The sequence below is a fragment of the Balaenoptera ricei genome, chromosome 13 (assembly GCF_028023285.1).
Source record: "Balaenoptera ricei isolate mBalRic1 chromosome 13, mBalRic1.hap2, whole genome shotgun sequence".
In the NCBI taxonomy this organism is placed as follows: Eukaryota; Metazoa; Chordata; class Mammalia; order Artiodactyla; family Balaenopteridae; genus Balaenoptera; species Balaenoptera ricei.
Genome location: NC_082651.1, coordinates 1623225 through 1638490, shown reverse-complemented (window position 1 = coordinate 1638490; position 15266 = coordinate 1623225). Strand labels below are relative to the sequence as shown.

General features: G+C 41.4%; 1 long non-coding RNA gene across 1 annotated transcript in view; it reads right to left on the bottom strand.

Moving 5' to 3' along the window:
- The window catches only part of LOC132376911 (uncharacterized), a 192191-nt gene that overhangs the window by 85571 nt on the left and 91354 nt on the right, over positions 1-15266 (bottom strand). The window lies entirely within an intron of this gene.

The following is a 15266-nucleotide window of genomic DNA, read 5'->3' as shown; positions in this document are numbered from 1 at the left end:
GTATGGTAATCATGGGTTTACACATAAAGAATTTCTTTAAATACCTTAAGGTGTTCAGTAGAAATCTGTTATAAGCTATAGGAGGAAATATGGAGTAGTTTTAAAAAGCCACAGTACCTGGAGTAAGATATATCTGCATCTGAAACATGGACTCTTGTAAGATCACAACTAAGAGGTCTCATCTGGAGGCTTGACTGGGGAAGGATCTGTCTCCAAGAGCATGTGGTTCTTAGCAGAATCCAGTTCTCCAAGAGCTGTTAGCTGAGGGTCTCCACCCCTAGCTGACTTCTGACCAGAGACCACCCTCACTTCCTCAACACATGGCCTTCTTCAGTGTGGCAGTTTGCTCACCAAAGATGCAAGCCATGAGGGCAATAGACAGAGTCAACTAGCAAAACAGAAGTCACAGTCTTTGTACCTTAATCACAGAAATGACATCCTGTTACTTTTGCCATATTCTTTTGGTTAGAAGCAAGTCAAGGGTCCCACCCAAACTCAAGGACAGGATTACACAAGGGTGTAAATACCAGTTGGTGGGAATGTCTTCCTCCTGTGTGGGATTACTGTGAACACTAAGTCATCTATCTCATGGTGAGCACGTGGTAAAGATCAGTTCCCACCCGCTGTCAGGAAGCCTTCTCTTCCTTAGTTGTTATTGTGCTCAGTTACTTCTGTTCATGTTCTGCACCTACACTGTCTCAACCATGTGGGTTTCCATGAATTATGTTTCAGAGATTGTTCCAATCAATTGTTGAGACTACTTCCTATTGATGACATTTGCCCTGATGTCTTCCTAGTGGATTAATGGGAAGGGAAGCTTTTCAATGGAATGGAGAGGAGGAAATGGGCAGATTATGAACGGAACTTACAGTATTTGGGGGGACAGCAGTCTTGCACTGGAGGAGAATGCCTCCAGAAGGTAGAAGTTGTAAGTAAGGCAGAATTCAAATAAATAAATAAATAAATACACTTTAAAGCCATATCTGGATGCATATATAAATCCACCACTTAATAACTGTATTCTTGAGCAAACTGTTATTTAATGTATCTAAGCCTCAACTGCCTCATCTGTAAAATAGATATAATAGAACTTCCCTAATTTATAGGTGTGTTGTGGAGCTCAGACGAGATAATCTTTGTATAGGGTTTCAATAGTCCCTGGAACATGGAAAATACTCAGTAGATTTTATTATCATCATCATTATTAGTGTAAAAAGACAAGTTGGGATTAGATTATAGGGAACCTAAAATGCTGGACCAGGGAAAATTTCTTACTCTGAAGATAACAGGAAGCCACTCGAGGTTTTCCTGGGCACCCGTTGTCACTGTGCCTCAAAACTCACTATCTAAAAAGAAGTGTATGGACTTCCCTGGCAGTCCAGTGGTTATGATTCTGTGCTTCCACTGAAGGGGGCACAGGTTCAACCCCTGGTTAGGGAACTAAGATCCCGTGTGCCGAGTGGTGCAGAAAAAAAAAAAGATTAAAATAATAATAACAATAAAAAGAAGTGCAACAATATTTTTAAATATGTATATAGCAAAAACTCAATTTGACGGAGAAACAAAATTTTTGTTAAAAGGCAGAGGAGGGGTGGCTGTAGGAGAATCCAGTTATAAGATCTGAATCAGTAAACAATTGCCATTGGCATTCTATTATCTGGTTTTTTAATCTATCCTTCTTGCCTTGCTTGTACATCTTTGTGGAAACTGCAGGCTTACCTAGATAATGCCATGAAGTAGATCAAACCATCCATTCAGTCGTACAGAAGAACAGATGAGTAAACGTTACCTTTGCTTAACCTGAGTCTAGAAAGAACCTTTGTACAAAAACAAAACAGAACACCATGCCCAGGTGTCTCCAGGTTGCCAAAGGTAGTAGAGGTGAGATGACAGAACCAGAAGAAGTGACAACCCAAGTGGTCTGTCTTACAGAGCTGCTCTAGAAAATAACTGTCTTCAAGCAGGTACGGACGGTCAGAGCTTGCGCACCTTCTCTCTAGTGCTTTGTCGCTGTGTTTCTTTAATACCTTGTAACACATCAGAAAATATTGAGAAAACTATTATCTACTCATGCACAGAAATGAGGGGTGGTTCTATTCCTTTTGGCTTTACATGCACATGGTCTGGACCAGCAAGACATCACAAAGGCTGCTTTTCATCCACGATGAGGGACGACAGAGCCATGTGTGGCACTCCCGAGAAGTAACGTCAGAGGACTTATCTCAATAAAACCTCTGAAGAGAACTTGAGGTAAGATTCTGCCATTTGCCCGAAATCCCTTTGCAAAATCACCAGCAAGTGGAAAGCCAGGTTCTACTTCAACACACCTAGAGGTAACGAATTCATTTGCTTCCTAGACAGCCAACTCCATTTCCAGGAGTTAAGCTGATCAGAAGAACGGCCAGGTACTGAACTGAAGTCGGCCGCCTGCAGCTTCCATCTTATTGGTTCTAGTTACATACTTCAGAGTCAAACAGGCTCTGTGTCATTTCTTTGTCACAATGCAGGTTCTCTGTGTTCATTTTTCACTGACATCCTTTCTAGTATATCATCTACATTCCCCTTAACTATTCCTTACATCATGCTTGTGAGACCACTTTCCTCTGAGAACAAGAAAGAAAGTAGAAAACCTCCCTGGAAGCTGATCGTTAGGAGCTAGGCTGTAGTCTTCCATGATGAACACAAACAATCCAATAATAAACAGACCAGGTCACTGTTACCATGACGAAGAAAGACAAAAACAAGACCTCTCTGTATTCATGTCTGAACATAAAACAAACACAAGGATGCTCTAGCACCACAAGTAATCAGACACTCCTCTCTCCCTGCTAACCTGAGTGGCTATTGCTTCTTTATCAGTGACTGCTCTAGCCTCACTTCATTCAACCTGGATCCTAAATAAAAATTAAGATACCCTGATCTTTGCAACAGCAGTATCCGTACAGCCAAGAGGTATAAACCACCCAAATGTCTATTTAAGGACAAATGGGTAAACAAAACGTGGTTTATCCACACAATGAAATCGTATTCAGCCACAAAAAGGAGTGAGGTACTGATACACGCTACCATGTGGATGAAACTTGAAAACATTATACGTGGAAGAAACCAGACACAAAAGACCACATACTATATGATTCCAATGGTAAGAAAGTCCAGAATTGGGAGACTTATAGATACAGAGAGTAGATTAGTGGTTGCTAAGGTCCTGGGAAGAGATTGGGGTCTGGGGGTGATAGCCAAGGGCACAGGGATTCTTTTGGGGATAATGATAATTCTAAAATCGACTGTGGTGATGGATGCTCACATCTGTTGGGGAAGTTAATGAAGACCAACTGAATGAAAACAGACCAAGTCTATTCACTCAGAGCTTGATGCAGCAAAGGGGTCAGCCACTGTCACTTCTGTTTGGCAGAGACTCAAAAGTAGTCAAAGGAGTGAGTAAGCTTTTCAACAGAAAAAAGGGAAGGGTTTAGGTGTGCCCTGATTGAAGGCTATTGGGGTGAGGAAGCTGTAGGTAAGCTAAGTAGAAGAAAGCGTCCTGTGTGATTGGTTAGGGATGCATTTTTGGCTTTGTCTGCTTGGTCCTAGGTTGGAAGCAAGGACAAAATTCAGGGAAGCTGTCAGTTATTAATCAAGTCCCTGGCCATTTGGGGTGGATTTTTTATAGGTTTTATAGGTTTCTGGCCATTGTCTATTTGCATATTCAGTCTCTCACTGTGAGTATACTAAAATCCATTTAATTGTGTACTTCCCATGGGTGAATTGTGCGTTATGTGAGTTATATCTCAGTACAACTTTTTAAAAAATTCAAGGGGGAGGGAGATACCCCAATTATTCAATTGCATCTGCTTCCTGCATCACCTAATCCAGAATCGACGCTTGTTTCTTTAAGCCCTCTCCATAACCACCCAGCACAAGCCCAGCCCCTGCAGTATACCCGTCCTTCCTTCCTCTGGCTGACGTGCCCCTGGTGTGTGAGCCGTCTTGCTGCAGCAGTTGGTAACTGAACTTGCTACCACACGCGTGTTCCCGGCAGTCCTGGAGACAGAGCACTGGGCTTTGTCTCCCGTCCGGTTACTCTCCTCTGACACGTCAAGTCTATCCACACCCTCTTTGCATCACTTACTACAGGAATCCTTGTGTGTGCTCAGATCAGCACAGAAACGAGCAACATTCTCACGTCGCCCATTCATGTCACTGAGTTTCCATCATAAGAATCTAGTGTGATTATTCTTCTGGCTCAAAAAAGTGCAAACATCTACCCTCATATATGACAAGCATCTCGACGCAGGGAAAGCCAGATGATTGTCCTCCCATAATCAGACCTTTCTTTGAGGAGACATTAGAGAAAAATAAATATAAATATATCTAACACACATGTTTTAGCATACATATACATACATATGCACATGCATACACACATACATGCATACACACATGTATGTGCCCACATGCGTGCACCTGTGTGTACGAAAAGCTATATTTCAGAATTGGCTATGGGCCCATATTAACTCTCCTGAAACAAGCATTCATATGGAAATGGTCAAACATCCGGAAACTGAGAATCAATACTGAATAATTTAAGTCAGTTATTAACTTTATTACTTAAGCAGTAACACGTTCATTTCAATTATTGATCTAGCCGACATAATTAGAGGGGGCAAAGCTTTCTGTATTGACAACAAGCCAAATGGGAATGGGGAGAGGCAGAGAAAGGAAGATATTCTTCACATCAACCTGGCCCCTTCGGGTTTCCAACAGGAGAATTTCATTCCTTGGAACCATCAGAAGCTCCATCATCTTTGCTCACTCAAGCTATCAGCAGCGTTTCCCCCACAGAGAAAGTAGTAACCCTTTGTCCCTGTGCTTCCTGTATTTAGAATATTCTTAAGAAGGACGTTATGGTACCCAGGCTATAAGTGCTGATACCAACGAATTAAAGGGAATCTTACAGGAAAGAAGCGGTGAGACACTGGCAGTGTGCGACCTGCTCACATTCTACACAAAGCATCTGAGGGGCCTGCACACCCCTGTTCCCTCCCCACCCCAGACCCAGCTGCTGTCCTCACAGGGCACCTTCTACAGCAGAGAACCATCCACGTTGCCCCATTGTTGGCCCTGGACTAGAGCAAAGCTGCTGAGGCAAAGGCGGACCTGAGTAGGAAGGAGACAACGGAACACAGCGCATGCACGCACGCACACACATATGCATACATACACGTGCACACACGCGTGCACACACATGCACCACACGCACCACACACATATGCATACATACACATGCACACACGTGCACACATATGCATACATACACCTGCACACACATGCACCACACACACATGCACACACACACATGCACAAATACACACGCACACACATGCATCAGACATATATACACATATGCACATACACACACATCAGGTGATACCTGACAAATCCTTAGACATGAATAGCGTTAAGTTATGTTGAATACTTTAATCTCGGGAGAAAAGAAATTCAAAACCAAGCTATAGAGTTCCGTGTCTTACTTGGAGAAGAAAGCACACAAACCAATCCTCCAACAAAAAACAGCAATAGACGCTGGGCAGAATATAAAACACAGCTACCTGAGAGCTCTGGAGATTGAACAAAAGCAGACAAATTGTGGAAGGGAGTCAAAACCTGGACTAAGTAACCGGCACGGAGGTTCCCTGAGGGCAGCCACTGCTGGAGCAGGGTCGGTGTGAAGCAGCTCAAGCCCAACAGGAAGTTCACCATGTTTCAGACCAGAAGGACCAGGACAAAGAGCCAGGACAACCAGGTCCACCGAAGAGCAAAAGGAAAACCTCAAAACAGAGGGGAAGGGGTACCCTTAATTCTGTGTGTGAGCTCAGACTAAGTCTCTAGCTGAGACACAGACGTGTGTGATAAACTGAAAGTAACTTGCAACTAAGGCTTAAAGAACTGGTCTAAGATAGGCAGCTCCCACCTCCTTCCAATCCCTGCATTTTTATAACTTCTCTACGTGAAGAACCAAAGAACATCTCAGAGATATTGAAGATCTAAACAAGTGGTGTGATAGACCACGTTCACTGGTCAGAATGCAGCGAGCCAGTTATCCCCTCAATGTGGTCCAGTTGTGCTGGTGTAAAAGCTGAACCTGTCTGAAAGTTTATTGTGTGGTCTGATGACAAAATGCAGGTTAAGTGCTTAGCATCGTATCTGATAAAATGTAGGCACACAGTAGGCACGTAACAAAACTTAACTATTATCATTATTTATCTGCAGCTTTCTCCATATGTTCTTTTACAGCTTTCTCCATCTGTTCTTTTTTATCCATCTGTTTCTTCCAGTATATTCTCTTATCAAGCTGATAGAAACTTCTAGATCACCAGATTAGTTGAGGCTCCTCTTGAGTCTGAATAGATAGACTCATCTTGCCTTTTCATGTACCAAGTTGGACACAGAACTTTAGAGCTAGTCATATACAGCACACTGATTAATTGGCATGGCTAAGTAGATGCATTGCTCTGACTTTCTTTATAGGTAGAAATGAATATCATAACAAAAATCAACTGTCATCCTCTGTCACATTTCTTGTCTATCTTCACCTTCCAAGAAAAACAAAATTGAACTCAAAATGTGGCTCTCGTAAACCAGAAGTACCATAAAGTCTTAAGAAACAAAAAATCTTAAAACCATTTTTGAGCTATGATAGTTCAACCTAAATACACTGTTATATGCACAAGTAAATTTAGACAATGAACAAAATGTATGTAGATAAAATACCTGCAGATACGAACGTACAGCCCACTAATTCATCTTTATACACAGCTTTCTCTGAAAAGAGACCCAGGTTAGACAATATATTGCCCCCACTTCTTTATAGAGCATATACTTTTGTGGAGTGTGGGCTTACAATAACTAATTTCACTCCCTTGGGACTTTCTACATGTGTGCTGAAGTAGTGTTATAAACCAAGGTTTAATATAGAAAAGTTTTAAAAATTGATAGTTTTAATGAAATAAGTTATAACCTGGAAGATGATCAAGAATTCAGTCTTGCTCAGCCATTATTGGGACCCTCTTTTGACCTTGCTCAAGGAAACAAAAAGAACAAGCCGTGATGGGTAACTTCTTTTGGAACCAAGGGATGGAGTCATCATGCAATGATAAATCAAGGGAAGAGTCTTTTCCAGTAATGTGATTAGTAATTCCAGGGTCAGAGGCAGAGTGCTGAGAAGAAAATCTGATGACGTAAGCTTATAACCTTCACAGCCTAACCGTGTCTGTTACTAGAGTAGCTCAAATGGCGTCATTTTTTATTATACTAGCAACCAACCAGCTGGGTCAAAAGGGGGGAAAAACAAACACGTTCAGCCTCAAAGCACCTTATTTGGTTTCCTAGCAATCGAATAACGACATCTCTGGTGAGCTGCTAATGAAATTCTCTCCTCTTAGCATCTAATCAAAATTCACAGCCAGAAGCAACATGGAGTGAGTAGCCCAGCTAAGACATTAATTATTCTGGTGATAAAACTGCCTCAACAGTGGGCTTCAAGCAGACATATTCTTTGTGACCAGAAATGCTCAAAGCATCTTGTTCACCCTTTGATGTTTGAACATTTCAGATTAGGTAGGAGGGAGGGCACAGAAGCTATCCACTCCCCCACAGGTCCTAGTGGGCAACTTGAGAATCAGAGGAGAAAACCTGTCAATTTGTAGTTCTTGTCCTTCAAATCCCGAGAAAAATGACGCTTCGTCTCTGAAAGCCACGAGCATAGGAGCCATGCTAAATTAAAGCGACTGACTGCTTCAGCCCCATTTAGTTAACAATAAGAAGACCACTGTTGTTCTAGTGCTACAGAATTCATCTGACAGGATACCACTATTTGTTAAAATTAGAACAACCTTGGACCTACTCATCCACTGTAAGGTTTTCTCTAAATGCAGAAGTGCCTTGGCAAGGCTATGCACATTAAGTATCACAGGCACCATTATCCTCAGAAAGAAAACAGCTCTCTACACTTAGTGCTTGCAGCACTCTGGGCATGTAGGTGATCTGGAGAGAAATCCAATATAACCTGCCAACCATATGGCCTAATAATTTCAACTTCTTTTCTTATGGCAAATATGCGTGGCCTTCAACTGTCATTCCAGAAGCAACCAGATGGTAAAATTTAAGGCTAAAAATCAATAAGAAGTGATCAGAGGCTGGGTGGGAAATAATTAGTGAGAAATGACTCTCTGACAGACACCTTTGTAAACACTTTACATGGAGCATATCATTTAATCCTCATATTAACTCTGTGATATAGACAGTATTATTATGCTTATTTTGTAGATGAAGAAACTTGATGCTTAGAGAAGTTGGTGAGTTACCCCAGATCACGCAGCCAGTTAAGCTGAGGAGCAGGGTTACTAGCCCATGGCCGTATGAGCCCAGACCATTCAACCTCTACCATCTTGGCAAAGAAACAGCGGCACAGACACATCTGACAGGCATTGACATAAATGACCAGACACTTTTCAGGGCTTGAAGTCACTGAGTCCTCACAACCCTATGAGGTAAGTATTGCTTTTATTACTGTTGTCGTTATTGTTATTATTTTTTTCCATTTTACTGAGCAGGAGAAACAGAGATACAGAGAAGCTGCTAGGACACCAAGGTCACATAACTATCTAGTGATGGTTCTGGAATTTGAAAGCTTAATGGCTCTGGAGTCCACACTCAACTACATAAATGCCCAAGGCCATTATTCTTTACTTCCTCTGGAAACTTCCCTTGGCTTTCTAGGCAATTGGAAAATGTAACAACCTTTTACTGTGATATGAATTGAATGGTCGTCTACAATTGGATTTTATGGGGAAAAAAAAAAAAAAACCCTGGAAATCAGAAAATAAAAACCCTGATTCTGATTTAGGTAAAATTAGTATATGTGACCTTGAAATAGTCTTTTAATACATCATGGGCTTGACTTCCTTGACGACTATCAGTCTTTGCCATTCTCCTGAGTGTGTATGAGCCCTTGACCTGCTGTGGATCTTCTATCATTGTGTCCAAAGCCAAGGCATGATTTCCCAACTTCTTCTTCAGCTCTTTTTACCCGTGCTTGGAGACTAACCTGACGGTGTGCTTCTGAACAGGTAAAGCTTTAATGCCTCCAAGGAAAGTCCTAGTAGAAAAACACAAATCACCTTTCCTGGGAATTGGTTTGAGCATCTTTGTAATAAAAGGGAAGTGAACAAACCATTCCCTCCACAAATTGTGGGTGCAACCATTCACATTCATTATCCTTGGGAAAAGGCCTTTGCAATATGAATTTTCCAAAAACACGTGAGTCCATAAAATGCAGTTTCTCAAGCATGAACCCACTGAGTAGACGTCTTTAAATCTTCTAAAAGCCAATTCTTACCAGGAGGCTCAGGAGGTATTTTCCCAGAATGGGTACAAAAAGCAAGACATAATTACCAAGTTTGGGGGGATTATGCAAAAAAATGAATCTCAGGAAAGAAAGAATGGGAATGTGTTAGGGACAATGAGGTTATAAGAAGAGCTGCCCTCTGAGAGGGAGTTTAAAACCCTTTAAGTAAAGTGTCACCATTGTTTAATGAAGAGAGCTACTAAAGTCATCCATGGCAACTAATTCTTTAAAAAGCGTGTTTTGATCATAAAATCATTCCTGGAATGAAATAAATGTTTGCATTTTCAAAAGCTGTCCAAGAAAATAACTGAACTATATAAAAATAGGGGATTGGTGGAGTAAATGTTCACATCCATAAAACAGAATGTTGCATAGTCATTAAAAATGATACCCTAGAAAGACTCAGACATAGAGAACAGACTTGCGGTTGCCAAGGGGGAGGGGGGTGGGGGAGGGAAGGATTGGGAGTTTGGGATTAGCAGATGCAAACTATTTATACATAGGCTGGATAAACAACAAGATCCTACTGTAGAGCACAGGGAACTATATTCAATATCCTGGGATAAACCATATTCTTTTCCATTCATAATGGAAAAGAATATAAAAAAGAATGTATATACGTGTATAACTGAGTCACTTCGCTGTACAGCCGAAATTAACACAATATTGTATATCAACTATGCTTCAATAAAAAATAAATTAAAAAAAAAGATACCCTGGAAACATTTATTGAGTGGAAAAGTGTCAATTATGTATTTTGGATTTAAAAAGAATGTTCCAAAACAATCCAGTTATGGTGCCAATTTGAAATGTCTAAGTGTAAGTGTGTGCATATCTATGCGTGTACACCAACGTGCTGCTGATTACTTCTGAATGGTAGAGCATCTTATTATCTTATTAGTTTATGTGTATTTTCTTGTTTTCCATAATGAACATGTATTAATTCTATAATGAAATCAAACAGAGTTTTAAAGTAACCTAAGCGAGCAGACCCTGTGTGCAATCAACAAGACACGATACACATCAAATGCAGAATTGCTTAAACTAAGGAGCTGTTGGTGTAGATTAGACCTTCCTGGGGAAGCTGTTCTGAGCAACAAACCACTACTGCTAAGCTGTCAATAAATAACCCTGGCCTGGCAGGCTTAGTATGATCTTCCTGTGGACCTCCGCACACAAGCTGAGAGGGACCAGGTATTCATCTACGCAGAGGGCCTTACACCAACTCCAGCTGACCCTGCAGCAGCTCTGGGAATGAAGAACTGTGAGGCATGAGCTTTTCAAAACGGTAAAATACAACTTGAACCCACCCATGAAATGTAACCCCATCACCGGCAAGATCAAATTTACAGCTGGGGTCAAAGAGCCTGCTGTTTCTCTCCTAGATTCACTCTTTAAAAGGAGAAAGGGCATTAAACAGATCAAGATGAGCAATTCTAGGAAATACATCTACTGAATATTTCATCCTGTGAGTGGCAGAAGTAGTAGAAACCATAAAAATAAAAGAAGCCAGGCTTCCCTGGTGGCGCAGTGGTTAAGAATCTGCCTGCCAATGCAGGGGACACGGGTTCGAGCCCTGGTCTGGGAAGATCCCACATGCCGCGGAGCAACTAAGCCCATGTGCCACAACTACTGAGCCCACGTGCCACAACTACTGAGCCCGTGTGCTGCAACTACTGAAGCCCGCGCACCTAGAGCCCGTACTCCACAAGAGAAGCCACCGCAATGAGAACCCTGCGCACCGCAACGAAGAGTAGCCCCCGCTCGCCGCAACTAGAGAAAGCCCGCGCGCAGCAACGAAGACCCAACGCAGCCAAAAATAAATAAATAAAATAAATAAATTTTTTTAAAATAATAAAAAATAAATAAAAGAAGCTGAGGCAGGAGCCACCAAACTATGTCCTAAAACAGCTTTGAATCCTTTAGGATAAGCTCCCAGGATGGAGGGGGGCAGGGAACGTTGGCCTGAAAAACTCTTCACGTTTGTCCTTTTAAAAAATTATTTTTCCGAAGTGCCCTCAAAGTTTCTAAATGAAAATAGAGTAAATAAGTTTTACTTATGACTAAATCTATAGCTACGCTCAAGTGAAGCCTCGTATACAACTTAACAGTGGTCACGCTGGCTGCGGTGCCCAAGAGCAGGTGTGCGTTAGCGGAAGCCTCAGGAGATGCCAACCCCCGGAACCGGACCACGTGGCAGGACTGGTGACATCTTGCGTTCAGACCGCACATCACAGAGCAACTTCCCCCACTACGCATCTCGTCTGACCTTTAAAACTACTCAGGGAAGTACATAGAGCAGGTATGATTGTTATTATCTCCATCTTTCAGGTAGGGATACTGAAGCTAATCAATTATGTACAACCAGAAACAGTACTTAGAAATGAGATTTCTCACCCCAAAGTGACAATGTTTAGCTCTCAAAAACAGAAACACTAGTTTAGTAAATCATTGCTCTATTTCCCACTCTGTAGGATGAAAAAATTCTTAGGATTTAAAAAAATTAAGTTCTAGAATATGTCTTCTTTTTCCAAATATCCATCTACCTCTTTCTGGATGGCAGTTTCTTTATTTTTTAAATTGAGGTGAAATGCACGTAACATAAAACTATACATTTTAACGGGAACAATTCAGTGGCGTTTCGTGCATTTATAGCATTGTGACACCACCACCTCTGTATTGTTCCAAATGTTTTCCTCACCCCAAGATAAAGCCCATCCCCTTGGAGCAGTTGCTCCCCTCCCCTTCCTTCCCTCCCCTGGCAACCGTCCATCTGTGTCATCTCTAGCTGACGACTTTGTACGTGTCACATAACCGATGCATATATGATGTGACCTTATTGTGGCTGGCTTCTTTCAAATGGCCTAGTGTTTTGGAAGTTCGTCATGTTGCAGTTTGTATCAGTACCTCATTCCTTTTTATGGTTGAACAATATTCAAGATTTTTCTCCTTTGTCTTTAGCCAGGGAGACTCCACCCTACAAGAAAACTAGGTCAAGGGGATCAGAGCCGTAGTATTCTTGGTTTGCCACACCTGAGGAAGGGTGACTGTTCTATAAGCAGGGGCTAGGTGGAAAACAGGTGCCCTGACCTCTGAGAGGCACTTGTCTAGAATTTAGGCTCTGCAACACACAGCTGGTGGGCGGAGTTCGTGCAATGAGACATTCAGGTGGCCTTCCCCTCCTAGGGGGATCGCATGGCCTCAGCTGGGAGCTGAGGAGCGAGAAACCCACGTGTGCTTGGCCGTACACACCTAGGGTGCAATTTCCATCACGTTGAGTGATGAGGACGGAGAGAGGAAGTGGGTCATGGGTCAAATGCCAGATTCTCATTGTTTTTACCAAGTTTTAATAGATTTTCTTAAAACAAAAGCTTCTTCATTTGCTGTATGCTCTTGGAACAATTTCCGGAGATTTAAATGATTGTTTTCTTAAACGTAATTTTTGGCAGTTATGCTTATTTTACTGGGCAGCCGGACCATGAAGCTCTTCACACTGCTGTAGCGGAAGTGGATCTCCACTCTGATATTTTAATGCTGGAGATAAACCTGGTTCCTAAGCAGATCCAGATGAGAAAAAATACACAAAATGTTTAGAATTGGTAAGAATCCCGATGGCCGGCTAATACGGTAAGTCAACCCCCTTACTTAGCATTTTACAGATTTTTTTCAAATGGAGACTTAGAAACAGAAGCATCCTGGCCGCACAGCTACCTAACATCAGATAGAGGGGTCAAGAGGGTGTCATATATGGGGATATTTGTAGGTTTCACCTTAGAATAGTGTTAAATTTGTCATGCAAGAAGTCTGTTTCTTGTCTGCCTGGACTGTCTAGTCTCATCTTTCCTAAGTGGCCTTGATTAGCTTCTCTGTGGTACCTAATGTTTCTCCATTTGTTTTTAGCTGCAATGCGTGAGACGCAGTGGAAATAAAACTCATCCAACATTTCACAAGAAAATGTGCTGCGATGCTTCAGAACTGTGTCTTTTTTCATCAGTACTCACACCAACCATTCATATAACTTGCTTATGCATTTTAAATCAATCATATTATAAGCATAGATAGGTATAGATATGTAAAAATAATAGGGTATTTTTCATTTCTTGTAGGTCCAGAAAAAAAATAAATAAATAACACATTTGAGAAACGCTTAAATTCAATAGAGAAAATTTACCTTAGAAAGCTGTTTTCTTACAGGACAAATTAAGAATTTAATATTAGATGATGAACCCTATCTTAATATTGTAATACTCTTTTTTAGTATAGTCCCTAAAATATTTGTTACACAATATCAAATATTTAGGTCAAAACAGAAGGTATCAGTGTATCAACCCTTTAAAAAGGAGCACTCAAGGCCACCATGATGTTTGTGAAATGGGATAGAAAAAAATGAAATTCTGAAAAATATGTAACAAAATGGACTCTGCCTAATAAAAATACAAGGGGGAAAAAAATCCCAGATCCCACAGATTGACATGCACTTTTGGTAAATGCTTCCAATCAGTGGGATTTAAAAGCCAAGGAAGATAATCAAAGGATTTGAGGTTTCTCTGCTGGCTACCTATCTAGTGAGCCTTGAGATTCCTCCTCTGCCATCTCTGTAGAACTATGGTAAAATTAGGACTTTTGCATCCTTCCGTTGAAGATTTATGTATTGGGCTTCTGACCACATCAGATACAATTCAATAAAACCAAAACATATTTGCACTGGCTTGCATTCACATTATCACATTATCAAGCTTTTAAAAATACCTATTGAGATTTCACTTGAAAAGGAAGAAATTTCTCAAATGTTACAGTAAAGATTCTTGTAACAAAAGAAGCACAACTTCAAATTTTTAGATACAGACTATTTCTTTTCTCTGTAGGCAGAAAAGAGAGAAAGAAAAAAAGGGCCCTGCAGATGAAAAGTTCTACTCACTCATCTGCTAATGTTTTGAGGTTATAAATATTCTTTTATCCCTTAATGTAGAACAAATGTGAGCAACCAGCCAATACCTTGAGAAAGCTATCTGGACTTTTCCTGAGAACTGTCATTCTCTGTGGTTTAGAGTCTGTGTTTTAGAGAAACGTGTGTTTTCTTTTTCTTGCCGGGGATTTCTTGTGTCTCAGGAAAGCCACAGAATATAGGGGAGCCTGTGGGCATCTATACCATTTATCACAGGGAAGCTTTGGATAGAGACACTCTGTGATGTGTCAGATGGGGCTTGACACACCAGAAGGGAAGAAATAAGTGAAGTTGTTATCAGTGTTTAGTTACGGAAAGAATCCAGGAATATCTAAAAGGTAAAGTCTGTACATTGATTCCAGGTTGTGAGTCAAATCTTACAGAAGTCATCCAGGCAATCAGATAGCTTGGTCGAGGCCATGGGAATTCACTGGAGTCCACAGGCAGGCCCAGGTGGTCTAAGACTTCCCTGATATCATATGCGATATTCTGTGTGTTTGTATACATGTTCATCTTTCATGACTTCTATAATATGCAACTTGGAAGGCTGCCTTGTTTATTCAATAGGGACTGTGCTATTTCTGTGTAAAAGAAAATTCCCCAAACCTATTGGCTTAAAACAGTAAGAATTAATTTTTGTGCATGAGTTTATGGTCATCTATTGATCTGCACCAGGCTTGATCAGAGAAGGGCTTGATCGTGCATTCGTGGACAGCTGGTGGGCTGTCTGGGAACTGGCAGGTCTGGGACAGCCTCACTCACAGGTCTGGCCATCGCCCACCTGGGGCATTAGTGGTGACAGAGCCATGGGTCTTTCATTGTGCAGCAGGTTGGTTCAGGACCACGGATACGGCAGTAGCAGGGTTCCAAGAGAGAGTAAAGCACTCAAAGCCCATGGAGGTCTAGGCTTGAAACCGG